This window comes from Buteo buteo, chromosome 5, assembly GCF_964188355.1.
Source record: "Buteo buteo chromosome 5, bButBut1.hap1.1, whole genome shotgun sequence".
Classification (NCBI taxonomy): domain Eukaryota; kingdom Metazoa; phylum Chordata; class Aves; order Accipitriformes; family Accipitridae; genus Buteo; species Buteo buteo.
In genome coordinates this window covers 50,385,824-50,401,287 of record NC_134175.1, presented here as the reverse complement: position 1 = coordinate 50,401,287, position 15,464 = coordinate 50,385,824, and the positions used below count along the sequence as shown (strand labels likewise).

General features: G+C 40.6%; 1 long non-coding RNA gene across 6 annotated transcripts in view; it reads right to left on the bottom strand.

Moving 5' to 3' along the window:
• Window positions 1-15,464, bottom strand: part of LOC142031473 (uncharacterized) — a 65,704-nt gene that overhangs the window by 13,625 nt on the left and 36,615 nt on the right. For 5 of the 6 annotated variants that reach the window (XR_012650531.1, XR_012650530.1, XR_012650534.1 and 2 more), the window contains 2 exons: window positions 7,540-7,689; window positions 4,691-4,831 (listed from right to left, as the gene is read on the bottom strand). This is a non-coding gene — a long non-coding RNA (uncharacterized LOC142031473). The remainder of the gene's footprint in view (window positions 1-4,690; window positions 4,832-7,539; window positions 7,690-15,464) is intronic. The other variant, XR_012650535.1, reaches the window with a different exon arrangement.

Genomic DNA, 15,464 nt, shown 5'->3' with positions numbered 1-15,464 from the left:
AATCTACTGTTACTCGCAGGGAAAAAAACGTGACTTTTGGTTTAGGGCACTTTAATAGCACAAAATGCAATACACCTTCAGTGAGCATAAAAACAAATGACTGGAAGTTGCTAAAAGGGGAACATGCCTTTTCGTCTGTGCAACATTAGAAACGGAGAAAGATCATCCCATTTCTCATCCAAAAGTGGGGATGACAGAGGAGGAAGATGCAAGGCTACCTCTCCAGTGCAGGTGCTTCCCAGAGATGATACATTGCAGAAAAGCTCCATTTAAACACTTGCACGTTAATGCATCAGCAGCGTTCAGATATTGTATCTGTACAGAGTGAGTAAATATTAGCATATGTGGTTACTCCTGGGAAGATTAAGGAGTCATCAAATATGGATGTCCCTAGCGCTCCACATGCAATGAGGGTATTGGAAAACTCCCACCTTTAGATATTTGTAGAGAATATAACTTTTTTCCTTCTTTTTTTTTTTTAAATTTTTTTTTTTTCCTTTAAAACCAGAATTACTGTAATTACTGTCTCTAAAAGGTGGTTTTTTGAGGACTGGTGTTACATGCACAGAAATGCCAAAGCTTTTTTGGTTTCTGTAGCACAAATCTCAGAACTACAGTATGATCTTCCTGAAATGGCATTACTGGGGTAATGCCACAGCATGGAAGTTGGGTAAATATTTTCCTTGTACTCATCAGTTACTGGCTGTTGACAAATACACTACCTAGAGTGGTAATGCAGGGTAATGATGTCATTACTGGAGGATAAAAAAATGCAGCTGCGGTGCATGTCTATAGTTCTTGCAAAATAGAGGTCTGGGGGTGAATTAGTTTGTGTATCCCAGATCTTTCAAATATTTCACCAATCTTCACAGAAATAGTTGCAAAAGTGACTGGTGAGCTAATTCAGACAAAATACATGCGAACCTGAACTGCTCAAATTAGAGATAACCTGTTTTTTGAAGGCTCCTTAGAAAGAAAGGGAATGGACTGGACAGAATGAGATTTCTCTCCATCTTCTTCACTTGCTGGTTTCAAATCGGACATGAAACAGAAAGGGTGTAATAAACTATTCTCTTATTTTTCTTCCATCCATCTGGAAACAAGATCTACCAGAAGTCTGACAAGAAAGCCTGATCTCCAGCCAGATTTCTAGAAATGTTAATAAGAGTTCCTTATTCAAAAAGCACCTTCAAAACTTCTTATCTATCAGGAAGAGAACCTCATATGTCTCATCATCTACCACAATTATTCCTGGAAAAAAACCAAGAAGTGCCCTACAGAATTCTCCTGCTACCGTATGTAACGAAACCTACGTACATAAAAATATAGAGATAAATCATACATATACATGGTAATGCTGGTGACTACACATGAGATTAGGAATAAAACCTTTTGGAAAACCTTCAAGAGATGGACGGTGGGGAACAGCAAAGTGAGACATTTTCTCTCATGGGCTTTGCTCAAAATAAATCGATGGAGGCAGAGTATTGCCTTCGCTTAGGTGTAAGCTCAGAGCTTTCCAGGTGCATACCAGAAACATCTCAGAGACTCCCTGATGATGGGGCAGCATTTCCAGCTCTTCAGTCGGGTACACTTCAGCTCCAAAATGCGCTCAGGACCGTGCAGGTCCTGCAGAGGCTTTGAGGGCTGGCACATTGCAGTAGCAGAGAGTCACCAGTGGAATTTCCCTGCTCCATTTTGTGCAGCGTAACTTAATGGCGCTATCGACATCTTCTGTGATATACGTCCTGTGATCAGTGCAATTACTGCATGTCATCACCACTGTAAATTTACCCAGCCTGAAACCATTTTAAACTTAAACTGCATACTTAAGAACTACTATCCACCTCCTCTTTGTAAATTAGCTATATGATTTATCTGTGGGAACCATTTCAAAAAGTATACATTCAGAAATACATATACCACATGATGTCTTTTCCATATGGCATCTCATAATTATTTTGCTGTGTGTGAACATGATGAAAACAGTTTCATAATTCTCTAAGGGTTAGGGTAAATTATTTCAATTAGACATATTTCAGAGCAAACATTACCTTAGGGTTTATTAATAATAGTACCTGAGAAGGAACAGCTGCCTTTTAAGCAGCAAGAGCTGTCAGCTTCTCACTGCCCCCCCTGTAGCACCCCTTTTGTGACTCTAAAAAAATGGCAGATTTTCTCATGCTTTACCTAAACAGAGAACTTGGCAGCAGAGACCTGGTTGTAATCCTCAGCAAGGGAGCTGGTGGGTGGATTTTTTCTCTATAAACTCTTGTATAAACCACACCAGTCTCCTGGTATTTATTTTGTGTAATGTTGGAAATCATACACAGATCCAACAGGCCATGTAAAGGAGTTTTGTAACTTCCTGAAACCCTTTCAGGCAAAATCTTTTCTCCAACAGCAGTCCCAGGTCGTCAGGATATTATCACCGGTTTTTAAGGGCAAGGTTCCTCGACCATTTGTAATAGTATAGCTTTGAAAAGATGAAATGTGATTCTAAATTAGATCAACTAATTCTTAGGAATTGCTATTAGAATTAATAAGAAGAAAGTTAGCTCCATTGACAAAGTATACGGACTGTTTTGTAAGCACAGGGCTTACAAACAGCTTGCCTTGTAGTTTTATGTGCTGTATGCCTCAACTAGCTGTTTTTATATATTAATACTGTCATATGACACGCAGTGATTTTGAACTACCGGCTCTGTGACGATACCCCTCTGCACGACATAACCCATCTGCTTTGATGCACCGCGTCACTCTACAAGTGTGCCTGCCTCTCTGCAAGGAAGACTTACATTTTTACACACATATGCCCCAAGAATCACCTAGGTCCATACAAGTCCCTAAAATGCTGAAGTGGAAGCGTGCTGAGAGCCAGTTGGTGAACAGGCACGGAAAATTCCTGCCTCTCCTCACACTACACAACTTGCGGGGAGGCGAGTCGAACGACCCTGAATACACAGTCGCCAAAGCTGGGTGGAAAAAAGGGACAGAGTTACGTCCGTTGGCTAACAAATAACGCAGGTAGAATCGCAGAGGGGGCTGGTGTGACTGACTACTTGTTACAACCTGTGGGCTGGAAGAAAATTGTTGCAGAGCTGGAGCTCTCAGTCTGAGAGTGGGAGGTGAGGGCATCAGCCCCCCCCCCAACCCTGCTTATCCCAGCCTTATGCATGGAGGAGGGCTGAAGGCACCCAGTATGGAAGAAATATAAATTTAAGCTCAGATACCTCTAACAGTATCTGTTAAAGAGTTTTAAAATGAGTACGCTGAGAAATCAGCTCTCACCTTGACTGTCAGTCTTTGAACCCAGCAGTCCCTGTGTGCCTGTGAAGAGCGGGCTTCTAATTCATTTAGCATATAGCTGCCGTCACAAATATATACACACTCACAAACAGCACAAGAAGAGAGAAAGAGGTTGTACTTCCATGCATAACTGTAGGTATAACGCACGTGTACGAACCCACGTTTGCTTGAAAGCAAATTTCAGGATATCTAAAATGCTTAGTTATCACCTGGCCAAACATGACTGTTGCACTACATTATTATCGCACTTTTATCTTTTCATCTAAGCTACGAGAGGAAAAAAGCATTTCCAAAGAGAAAAATTGATTGGTAAAAGGCATTCAAGCTATAAAATATTTCCTTTTGGTTCAGGTCCTAGTATTTTTGCCTGGCTCAAGTTCAGGCAGATCTATAACTTTGCTGAATAACTTCCAAAGGCCTCTTGCCTGTACCTTTGTGCAAGAACACTCATGTTTAGCCTTGAAATTGACACTTAAAAGACAAACCGTTCGTTTCTGTCTTCTACGGTGTAACAAAGTGTGTAGATTTCTACAGAGCTGTTTGCCTGTGACTTCTCCAGGAGGAACCTAGCCTGGTCCCAGCCCTACAAAGACCTTCAGCACTGGGTGCCCCAAACTCAAAGGTCCCGAGGCAGACTTTCTTTCCCACTTGCATGTCCTGCTCCAGTGTGTAGAAACCCATAGGAAGTGAACAAATGAGAACCTTGAGCCCGAGACCTCTTTAATAAATTGAATAAACAAGATTTTCTCTAAAGTTTAGATTTTGAAACTACCATCTCATTTTGGGAAAGCTATATTTTCAATCATGGAAACTTCTAATCTCTTTCTCCACATCATCCAAGGAGGGGACTGACCTCTGACCTTTGCTTTTCTCTCTACTTAATCCCATTATTTAGTCTCTTTCGCTCCATAACCAAACAATCTTTGTTACAGTTCATATGCTTTTATACTTTTCAAAATCCCACACTCTTCTGAGTTCAATTTTTTGGACAACTCTCCTAAAGAAAGGAAGCTTACACGTTGGCCCTGTCCGCCAGGCCTTTTCTTCCTTAACCATTCACAAATTCATTGGCTTACTTCAAGCCAATTCAACAGAGAGGCAGGAGCCCTGAAGATAATTAAATTCCTGTAAGTTCTGCAAACGTTGGCAGAAGGAGAAGGGTAGGGGATGGAAAGGAGTGCCTCTGCTCCAGGAAAAGCTGCAACATGAGGCTCTACAGCACCATTTCTGCTGGCTTGGCATTGGCCAAGAGGCACACGCGTGGGTCTGTAGATCTCCCAGTCTCTCGTGCGAGCAGCAGCTCAGGGGAAACTGAGGCATGGTCTGTAGGCTGTATGGCAGGGTCACTGGAGGTAGTGCAAGAAGGTGAAGACACTAGTACCTGGTGGGGCAGTAGGGAAACGAAGAACCCAAATCCACAGGAAATGAAGCTTCAGTAATTCTGCATCTCACAGTGCAATGTTTATTTTTCTGTCCTCATTTCCGCACGTGCTGATTCTCATATCCTTGTGTCACCCAATTTCTACAGGGGAATAGAAGAACAAGCAAACTGACATGACTGCCTCGTACCTGGAGGGGAGAATTTTGTACCAAATTCTACACCCGTGTGCAAAATCCTGTCATTTGCCTGTAGCTTTTGAACCTGAAAGCTAAAAACAGCAATGAAGCAAACGCTTATATCGGTATTTGACTTTACAGTAATTTCTGGCATATGGCAGGGCTCACGCTACTCTCGTACCTGTTCACAATAACGTTGCATGAGTGACTTGGGTATATACTTGTGCTCAACAATTATGCAATATCCTCTGTTGGCAATGGGACTAGGCTGGGAGTCAGGAGACAGACTTCCATCTGTTAGTAAAAGGTTGTGGGACTGTAGAAAGTTTTCTTTTTTTCCCCCCCTCTGTCCTTCTTTTTTCCTCTCCCACACTTTGCCTTTTTTATTAGTTAGAGCTAAAAGTCCTTGGGCGGAAAGGCCTTTTTTTCACCAGATGTTTGCATGAGCCTAACACATTGGGAGCCCTTTCCTAGTTGAAGTCCAGATGGCCTATTGCAAAGTAGATAATAACAAGACTCAAGCAAATACTGATGTTCTTATATCTATATGACAACATCACCTTTGAAATGAGAATACTTGCCTGTGTATGTTATAAGAATACATTTTTGCTTGTGTATTTAGCTGTAATACCCTCACTAAAATACAGACATAAGATCTTAAAAGTATCTCCATCAAAATTAATGGGCAGTCTGACAGAGATCGAACTTGTTTTCTGCAAAGTGATTAATAATTTTAACGCATCCGAGATTTTGCCACGCCTGTCCTGTTTCTGTTCTACCGCGTTACGCCGCGCTGCATGCTTTACCCAGTCTGTTAAAATGCTACCTCTTCCCTTGCTCAAAGAGAAAGGCTGGACCTCTCGTGAATGTTGTCTACCACCCACAAGTCTGGCTCAAGACCCATCTATAAATTTCATTTGCCTTTTGAAGAGAAGAAATTTTCCTTGACGAAGGTGATTATCAGGTATTAAAGGCTAATCTTATAATAAATTTGTGAATTAGTAAGCTTATTTCTTAACTAGTCAAAAGCAAATCCCTCTTGCTCATACCTTGTTATGCTAGCATTTCATGCTATCATATCACTAGTATTTAATCATTTGTCAGGGAAAAAAAAATTCTCAGAGATACTCACTCACTGAAATGAGCCGGGGTGGCTAGGTTACTCACCATAATGTGTTTTTCAGATTTTTTTTTTTTTTATTTAATCCCAAAGGGCTTTTATTTTGTGTCAATTTGTACAATAAAGTTCTCTTATGAGACTGACTTTGCTCATATGTTGTTAGCGCACTTAATTAAACTCAGAAATGCTTGATTCTTTCTAGGGCCTCAATTCTGTTCCGAAATACAAACAGCCTCAATGAGAGAAAGTCAGTGTAACTTGACACAAATTTCAAAGACCTCCCCAAAGTGTTTCTTTCGGTGTTGTGCGAAGGAGGGAGGAGGGAAAGGGTTGAATACTGGCTTTTGAATTGCCCCCATTTTGAAGGTGAGGACAGTCTGAAAGGCTTAGTCCCGCTTCTAATACCCCTGTAGTCTGGATGCACGGCTCGATTCAGGTCCATCTGTACCCAAAAGGCGGAATAAATTATGCATGTGAGGGGCTGCAGCAGCCTTCACATTAAATATTGATCTGCTGGTCCTCTGCCACTCTGCGAGACCGTGCATCTCCAGATCCACCTGTCTGCGCCACGGTGACGGCAGCTCCCCGAGGATGGGCTTTAATGTCGCACACAAAGCCTATCGTCCAAAATAGGTGGATCTAGAGCAAATTTCTTGAACCTAATTTATTCCACACCCTTGCTAGCATAACAAGTGTTCCTGAGCCTCTGTGGATATGTATTCAAGAGGGAGCTGTCTGTCTACATTTGATTTTACATTTCCTTCAGCTAGTTCAAAGATCCTTAAGCAAAATCCAGCACCCAGGGATATCCAAGAGGACTGTGAATTCATAAACAATAAATGGTTTACAATCACCCATACCGTAACATTTTAATTTCTGGCAGAGAGGGTTTGGATAATTGCTTTTGGGTAGCATGCAGACTGCGTAATACAGGTTTATTCACCTATACTGCGTATTTCATTTGACTTGACCATTTCCGAGCAGAAGGATTATGTGAGGGTGAGGAAACAAAAAAAACCTCCCCAAAGGGTGTCCATGCGCTGAATGCAGGGAGAGATCTCCACCTACGCTCTCCCATCGCTGGTCTGGCGGGCAGAGCTACCTTTCAACGAGATGGAGCACGTAGAGCACCCTTTTGAAAGGAGCCACTCAGGCATATCGTCCAAGGGGACTAATGAAAAACCTCTTTCTAATCCTACCGCAACACTTCTCAACCTCAGCCTCCTGCATCGGGGACCACACGGTGCAAACGCGCTGTGGCTTAGGAGGCAGGTCACGCCAAAGCAAACCCTCCCTCTTACACCTTTCCTCCAAACCCTAACAATGTAAAATGGCCATTGTTTTGATCCAGAGAAAATTCTGGAGCCGCACAACATTTCTGCCGTCTACTGGATTGCACCCATACTGCAAAGACAGCAGAAGTGCTGCCCCAAGAGAAAGTCCAAGGGCTTGACTGTCCCACTTGCCCTCCAATTCATCCCAAGTTATGGGCACCAAAAAAATATCCTTTCTGAGGGCAGGATTCCCGTCCCATCCTGCAGCAGCTCTCCTACCTCCAGACGCAGGTCCTCGAGGTACATCAGAAGACTGGAAGCAGATGCCTTCTGCATCCCACTTGCTTGTCTAATCCACTTGTCAGTGCGTTTGTTGGTAAAGGTGCTGACATTTGTTTGAGACATCAAAACTGTAAGGCTGAATCAGACCTGTGAAGTATACAAATAACTATGAATGTTAAGTAATTGCTCTTACAAGAAATAACTGTAAGCAAGTTTCCTTCGTTACATCCAGTTTTCTAAGTTGCAGTGAGTCATTGCAAATATTCCCAATTATTTTCTTATTAGACACTCCAGACATATTCAAACAAGTATCTGAGTAGCCTAGCCGTGTAAGAAAGACTGGAAGGGTGGTATTGTCAGGACTGAGGTCTAATAGGCCACTTTTGCTAAACTTTTCCAGGCTAAGTCACATACTGAAGTTTTTCCACACCTAAAACCATAGAAGTTTTCTGGAAATTTCTTAGTAAGGTTTTAGTGTGGCTTGCCCATTGACTTGATATTCCAACCAGATTGAAAACTCTTAGAAGCTCGGCCTTTACTATTTTATTTTCATTTTTTTCTCATCGCAACACCACCAAGAAAGCACAAGGCTGGAGAAGGCAATGCAATAAAAATGTAGGAGAATCGTCCCTTTTTCTTATTTTCCCAAAGAAAGATTTGGTTTTAGCTTTCGGGAGGAGATTCAGCTCAGCTGACGTTTTTGCGTAACCAGTACATCCTTTCCTATCTGCTGCACCGAGCTGAGTTCAAAATAGCTGAATAGAAATAACTAGCGGGCCAGTTGTGGATCTGACATTCAGAATTAAGCAGATGGTAAGCACAAAAATACAGTCTGGGTTAAATACTGACCACATTTGCCAGAAGCACAGACACAGAAACCCTAGCCACATCCAGATCATAGGCAGAGCACATACAGATCTACCAAAACAGTAAGAGCAGAATCCAGTATAAATTATTCTGTGTTAATAGTACATGGACATCTGACAGTATTTTTCTTTTATGCACTTTTTTTTCCTTCAAAAGGCTGGAATTTCACTCTGTACTGGACACTTTGGCCAAGAGCTTTTTCCCAAATGGATGCAATCCCCTTTCTGATCTGAGTGCCTAACACCAGTCTCCTACCATTTCATCCAGACACATTGCCCCCGCTGCGCTGACGGGTAGGAGGTGATATTTAAAGCAATGCCAATTGAACACAACAGGGGATAGGCATAGCAGAAGCAACAGAAGGAGGATTTTGCAAGAGCTCGCTAGGTCACGTTAAACTCCTTCTCTGGCCACATCCAATGTCCAGCCCGTATGTCTGAAGATCTTGCTGTAAGCCTTTGTTATTTAGTTGGAAATTTACTGTGGCTGTGGTTTAACTCTGTATTTTGGAGCTGTTCTTTAATTGATATAGTGCACTTCTTCCTTCATAAGCAATAATCAAAGGTGCTGGTGCCTCGGAGGACGGGAAGGCAGATGATCAATACTAGTGGATGACCTGGTCTCCATAGGAATGTTAGTTATACCTCAAAATTTGTACTGAAGGAGAGAAAGCAAGTGCATAAGAGCTGTATTTACTAGGTTAAGAGGCTCATACCTTTGTCTAAGCATCAGAAAAAGCCTCATAGACAAACTTCTTTGTTTCTGGCAAAAATAAATATTTATTATTGCACTGGGGGAAAAAATCATCTCACAAAGCCTAACTATTTTAATAAAAAATTTAATATGTTTATTTCTTCCAGACAGGAGATAAAAAGCTGTCAGAAAAATAATGGTTTAAATTACAGTAAGATGTTTTCTCTACCTAATCTTTCTTTTTCTTCTTTCCCAAAATCCACGTGGCACGCTCAGAATTTTTATTTTTAGCAAGAAATGTCAAGGAAACACTTTATGGTAAGTGGCTGCTCACTATTAATTCTTTTGTTATTAAATGTGGGAACATTAATTACCATTAATCGTTTTGGCTCTAATATAGATTTCCCACAATAAATTCTTTACACACATATACAGACCCTATAATCTAATCAAGCAATTTTCTCCTACCTACTTGTAAGGGAGAGAAAGAGCAAGATTGTTATTCTAATTTCTATTTTTTTAATTCTGAGGAGGAGGAAGTGCAGGAGAAACTGGTAATGGGACCTATATAAGAACAGAGAAAAACAGTAACTATTCCTACAGCCAGCATATGTGCTACTCAGTAATCATACTTTATAAAAGGTGAAGTACCTTAATAAAAGGTAAAGAAATTCAGTAAGAAGAATAGATGTATGTAGCTCTAAGTCATCGAGCAACTGTATTGTCTGCAAAAGCAGTGATAATAATAATAAACCTTTGTTTTTCCTCAAGAAAAAAGTAACATCTAAAATGATTTAGCAGCAATTAGCACAGTGCTTCCTAGCGTAGCTCTGACACAGCCCAAATTTCCAGTGCGGTCAACAAAAGTTCACATTTAGCAACATAAGCGTAAGAGAAGTCTACCGAGATGAAGAAGAAATGCAAAGTTACAAATGCTTGTTGTTACAGACAAGGTAGTTACAGGAGCATGTGCTGCAAACTCTGTTGCTTTACTTAGGATAAAACTGGGCTTCTGAACTCTTTTTAAACATGCCACCATCGGATTTACTGATTTTCATATTGGCAGGTACATTCTTTAAACCGCTGCAGATAATTTTGCAGAATAAGGTTGTCATTACTCCTCAGATGCCCTAATTTGAATAAACACGATGAATGAATATACTGTATTTCTCAGAACAAACAAACTGCAAGCTCCATCTTAGGCACAGAAGCTACAGTGTGACTGATTAAGTATGTATGCTGCTTGCCAAATCTCTGCAGATCAACACAGGACTTAAAGCTCACTTTCACTTTTAGACTTATAATTATTCTCAGAATGAAGTTTCCAAAATGAACAGTTAAAACCATTTATTTCAAATATTGATTTACAACTGGAGGCCTTACATTAATACGTGTCTTAGTCACTTTGGGCCTTTACCACTAATCAAGGTCTGTGCAGGCAGAGGAGAAAAACTACGTGATGATACCCTCCACCGGCACACGGTCCACAGGTGACACTTTGAAGCCCAAAGTCATTCATCCAAAATCCAGCAGCAAAACAACACAGCCGAATTCCGGCAGCTTCTTCAGTCCTTTCTTCTCACTTCACATTAGATTTAATTTCTTTAGTCCACCATTGCAAAACTTGAACAAATTAGGTTTTAGCCCCTCCACTCATGCCTTTTCCCATGCCCTCCCACTCCAGTCAGCTCCCATTATTCCTGCATCCGAGTGTCAGCTCCTCTGTAAGCCTCCAAGCTCCGCTACAAATTTCCTTTTCCTCCCTAGGACTCTGGTGTCTTTTCACTCTTCTTTCAAGTCATTCCAGAAACACAATTGTTTAATATAAAATTCAGTCTTCTAAGAAAAGATAGACAAACATGACTTGCTTCTTCACCATCCCCCCACTCCAGAAAATTGCTGAACTGACATAACACTTCACAGCTCAGTCAATTCCTATATTATATCCCATTTCCCTTCCTAAATCTAACTGTTGTCTTTACAGATTGCAGACCACTTCTTTCAGCAGGCAGCTCAAAACTATTTTTAAGTAACCTGCAGCACAGGCAGCTGCTGAGATGTTGCAGAGGTTCTAGACCATCTATGTGCAATGGTGCACGGATGGACTCCGTTCACACGCTTTCCTTAAGGAAATCCTTTAAGGGGCAGAAATAGTGAGACGCGAGGTCATCGCAGGTCATATCAATTCCCTGCTGACGGATATATTTCAAGAAGAATAGTTATTCCAGTATTTCGGTAGTTCCCATAGATGCACAGGAGCTCTGTGGAGAACACCAGCTCAGATGCAGCATACAATCATTTTGATCTGCCAAAAGCTTTGCTGGAAGAACCTGACTTCCCATCTGCTCGGTAGATAATCCACACCAAGTCCCCTCCAGTAATGTGCTAGAGCACGGATCTAAAAAGTATGAAGACATCCCTTTTCACTCCTCTCCATCCACCAGCAGAACCGAGGGTAACCTACTTTCTCTAAGGAGTCCCTATGTTGCAAATGAGAACAATCATCCCAGTAACTCTCCAGCACAACGACACAGAATAGACAGCACTAACCCACGTACATTATTTGATAACATTTTAGCACCAAACTGCTTTTCCTACCCATCAGCCCACAGTTTTTCCTCCTCCCAGGATGTCACGGAGTTATTGACATTGACAGAACCAGGTTAACAGAGACTAAAGGAACACTAAAAATTCCTGCCCCTAGCACAAGTGGTTGAATAATTGGTTTTTTCCTTTCCTTTTTTTTTTTTCCTCCCTATGTAAAAGTTTGCAAGCTCTGGACAACCACAGGTTGCAATACAGGTTATTGCAAATCACACTGCAATTGTGCATAGCTTTTTGCACCCTAACCGCGTCCAGTCTGGACCCCTCTCAAAATGACTTTGCAAAGAGGTAAATTCTGCTAAGTGATTTTCTTCAGCTGCATAAAAAACAGTGCTGTTAGAAAAAAGTAAGGTGAGATTATATAGCATAGCTGCGTGATAAGAGAAAAAAATCCAAATTTTGAAAAAAAATGCAACTTTCTCAATTTATTCCTGAACTAGTGAGAGCTACCCTTATCTCAATATTAGTCAAACATATCCTGAAAAAAAACCAAGAGACTATCACAATTTCTAATACTGCATTTTTCTATTTTTGAGCAATTCAAATGTGATTCAGTAGCTTATGGTTACCTTCTGGAGGGAAAGAAAAAAAAAAATCCAAACATTTTCAGCTTCTACTACAGACGAGACAAAATGCCTATGACTTAGAGAACCTGTCACAAGTTATAAGCACAAATACCTCAATTTTATATCTTCAGGAATCATTTCAAATACACAGAACAGCCCCCGGTTTTAACCTTCTTTTTCCCTTAATAATTGACCTACATAAGCAACTAAATCCTTGGTACGTTTTAGTGGCATAATTTAAATATCTCTTACGCATACAGTAGAGTTGTCGCTGAAGTCCCTAACCAATCATTATAGAAGACTGAGGACTGGAGCGGTGCTTTAGCTGCCGCAGTATTTAGGAAAAAAAAAAAAAAAAAAAAAGAAAAAAGACAGAAGAAAAAAAAACCCTCAAGAAATGAACAACCTGGTGGAGATTTCAATCCATTAGCAGCATTGAGCTTGCCAGTTCTTTACTGCAGCATTTGACAAGGCTCTGAGCCAGAGATTAAGGCACGTCTCCTGAGGAAGGAAAAGAACAGGAGCTTCCACACTTCATTAAGGATATGTTTTATTTGCAAACTGCCAACCCACAGAGTGGCACTGACTTTTGGGTCATGGAAAAGGTTGCAGTTGTGCACTTGAACCGTGCCAAGCTGAGTTGGATAATACTCTTAAAAAAGCAAATCAAAGAAAAAAGATAAGAAAAAGAGGGAAATCCATGATTGCAAACCACCTAAAATAGGACTTTAAATGTAGCTTGTGCTCCAGTCAGGTTTCTCCTCCTCAAAAATTGTACTAAAGCAGGACAAGTGCCCAAAACAACAGGGAGCAGTTAGCTGCAAAATGCATATTCATGCTGTATTTTTTTTATAATTTAAACATACATTCTCAGATTTATTTCACATTGATTGCTTTAAAAATGTTAATATCCCTACAGAGTCGAGCCTTATCATTATTTGATCCTTTGCCAAAGACTGTACTAGCATTCCACGACTGTATACATTTTTTACTAAGCTATTGTTGCTTTTTCCTGGCTTGTTTTTCAAAATCCGAATAGAAATACATAGCTTATACAGTTTAAAGTATAAAACATAAATCACTCATCATAAAGGGCCAATTCTTGGAGTCTTTATTTGGTATTTGCACTGGCAATTTCCCAATCATTTTCAAATGGAGTTGCATTTGAGTACAGACATGGATGCCAGTAAAGGTAAATTTTCTCCATTCCAGGAAAAAGAGCTTTAACAATAATGTTCTGTGTTAGGTCCCAGATCCTCTTTACGCTAACATCAACAGGATAGTTTGCAATGAAAAGTGTTCAATGGCTAAAGGTAAGGAAAAAAAAAAAAGGTGCCCATGGGACCATTACTGGGAAACTTGCCTAAGAATAGGTAAATTATACTGCTGCAATATACATGACCTATTTTCTCGGTTTTGAATACGCATATATGCGCTAATAGTGATCATCAACAGAGCTTTGAGTTGTTCAGCCTGTGCACCCAGCTGGTACGGTTGCAACCACCATTACAGCTATTACTGAGGGTTGAGGGCAGCAAGCGACGCTGGCAGACGGGAAGGTACAGCTCTGCCGAGGTCTACACTTATGGCTACATATCATCTTCAATACCTAAAGAAAAGCAAGGCAATTACAATTCTGTTTTTTTAATTTCTAGCTGACCTCCTCTGCTTTCCTTTACTAGCTATGAAAATATGAACCTGATAAACTAGGGATGCATGGAGAAGCAAGAATTTTTAATGTTCCGCAAGCTCAAGCAACTCAGTCATTTTTTTTTAAAAAATTTTTTTTTAAATGCATGCAGATCTCATAGGTAGCTCTCCCCCTGACAAACTTCCTGATCTGCCCCGTTTCACAACATTTAAAGAGAATTTCAAATAGGACTGGTACTTTCTATATAACCCCAAATGGCAAGATGTCATGACAACCATAATTGGCAGCAAAAGTAGCACCCCAGCTCAGACTAGGCAAAGGCTTTGGTAAGCATCTTTAATGAGATCAATAGAAAATTTACTTTGCTCCATTTCCAGAACTGCTTTGCCTTCCCTCTCTTTTAGTCATGCAGAGAAGGGAAGGTCAACAGCTGTAAAGTTATTGGTCTTTTTTGTCTTTGCCATTCAGGATAACCAAATTTCTGACCTTTGGAGGAACAGTCAAACTGTTTGTAAAGCTGAGATGAAGGCTTGGTTGTGATTCAAGCTTCACGAACAAAATCATCAGTCAAAATAGAGCGCTCATCCAGAGGAGAAGTATGGCATCTCCTCTTAGTCTTATGAGTTGAGAGAGAAGCAGTAATTGGGAAAAATATCAGAAACTTCCAAGAGAGAACTTTTGAACTGTTGGCCAACTTTGCTTTGCTCCTATAAATTTTCTTCACTTGCCATGTTCCTTGTGCAAGAAAAAAAAAACTAACAACAAAAAACCCAAACCTATAAACATTAGTTAGCTTTGTGGTGAGGTGTTTGTCTGCCAACCTGAGGTTAGAAGCAGAGCTGGGATCCCAAGAGCTAGGCTTTGTATTATAGTATTGTATTTTTGATGCGGTAGTTAAGAGTCAATTACTGTTTCCATTATAAACCCTGTTTTCCAAGGGTTTATACCTCAACCATTTTCATTTCCATCATGCTGAACTTGGCATACAGGCAGTATGGATACACAATTTTTAAATAGACTAAATGAGGTTGGCCCATTTTTAGATACAGAGTAGTCAGAAACTGTTTGTCAGTTGGTTTTGATTTTTATTCTTTGAATTTCACAAACTAAACTATAGTTTCACTTTTAAAACTAGATTACTTCAGAGAACTAGTCTCTGTGGTTGGGTCTGAGACCTCTTAGCACTTGTAAGGAAAACTTAATTGCATTTTTTAAAAAATATGAAAGCCTGTTGACAAAATTCTCCTTTTAAGAGCTGATTTCCTACTTGTAATTTCAGATGCTAGGGCTCCCAAACCATGTGTCCCAACCGAGACTGGTGCATATCAAGCCACTTACAGCTCCAAAGTGGATTTTATCCAAATAACTTACCTCACTTTGGAAAACGGGGGGCAACACATCAATTCAGAGGTCAACAGCTTCAGTAATAATCTTTCCGGTGACTTCAGAAAGCTTTGGACCTGACAGACTCAGAGGAATTGTCTCACTGTTTTCCCCACCGATGACTCAAGGTTGACTGTGCAACGTGGGGCAGAGGGAGG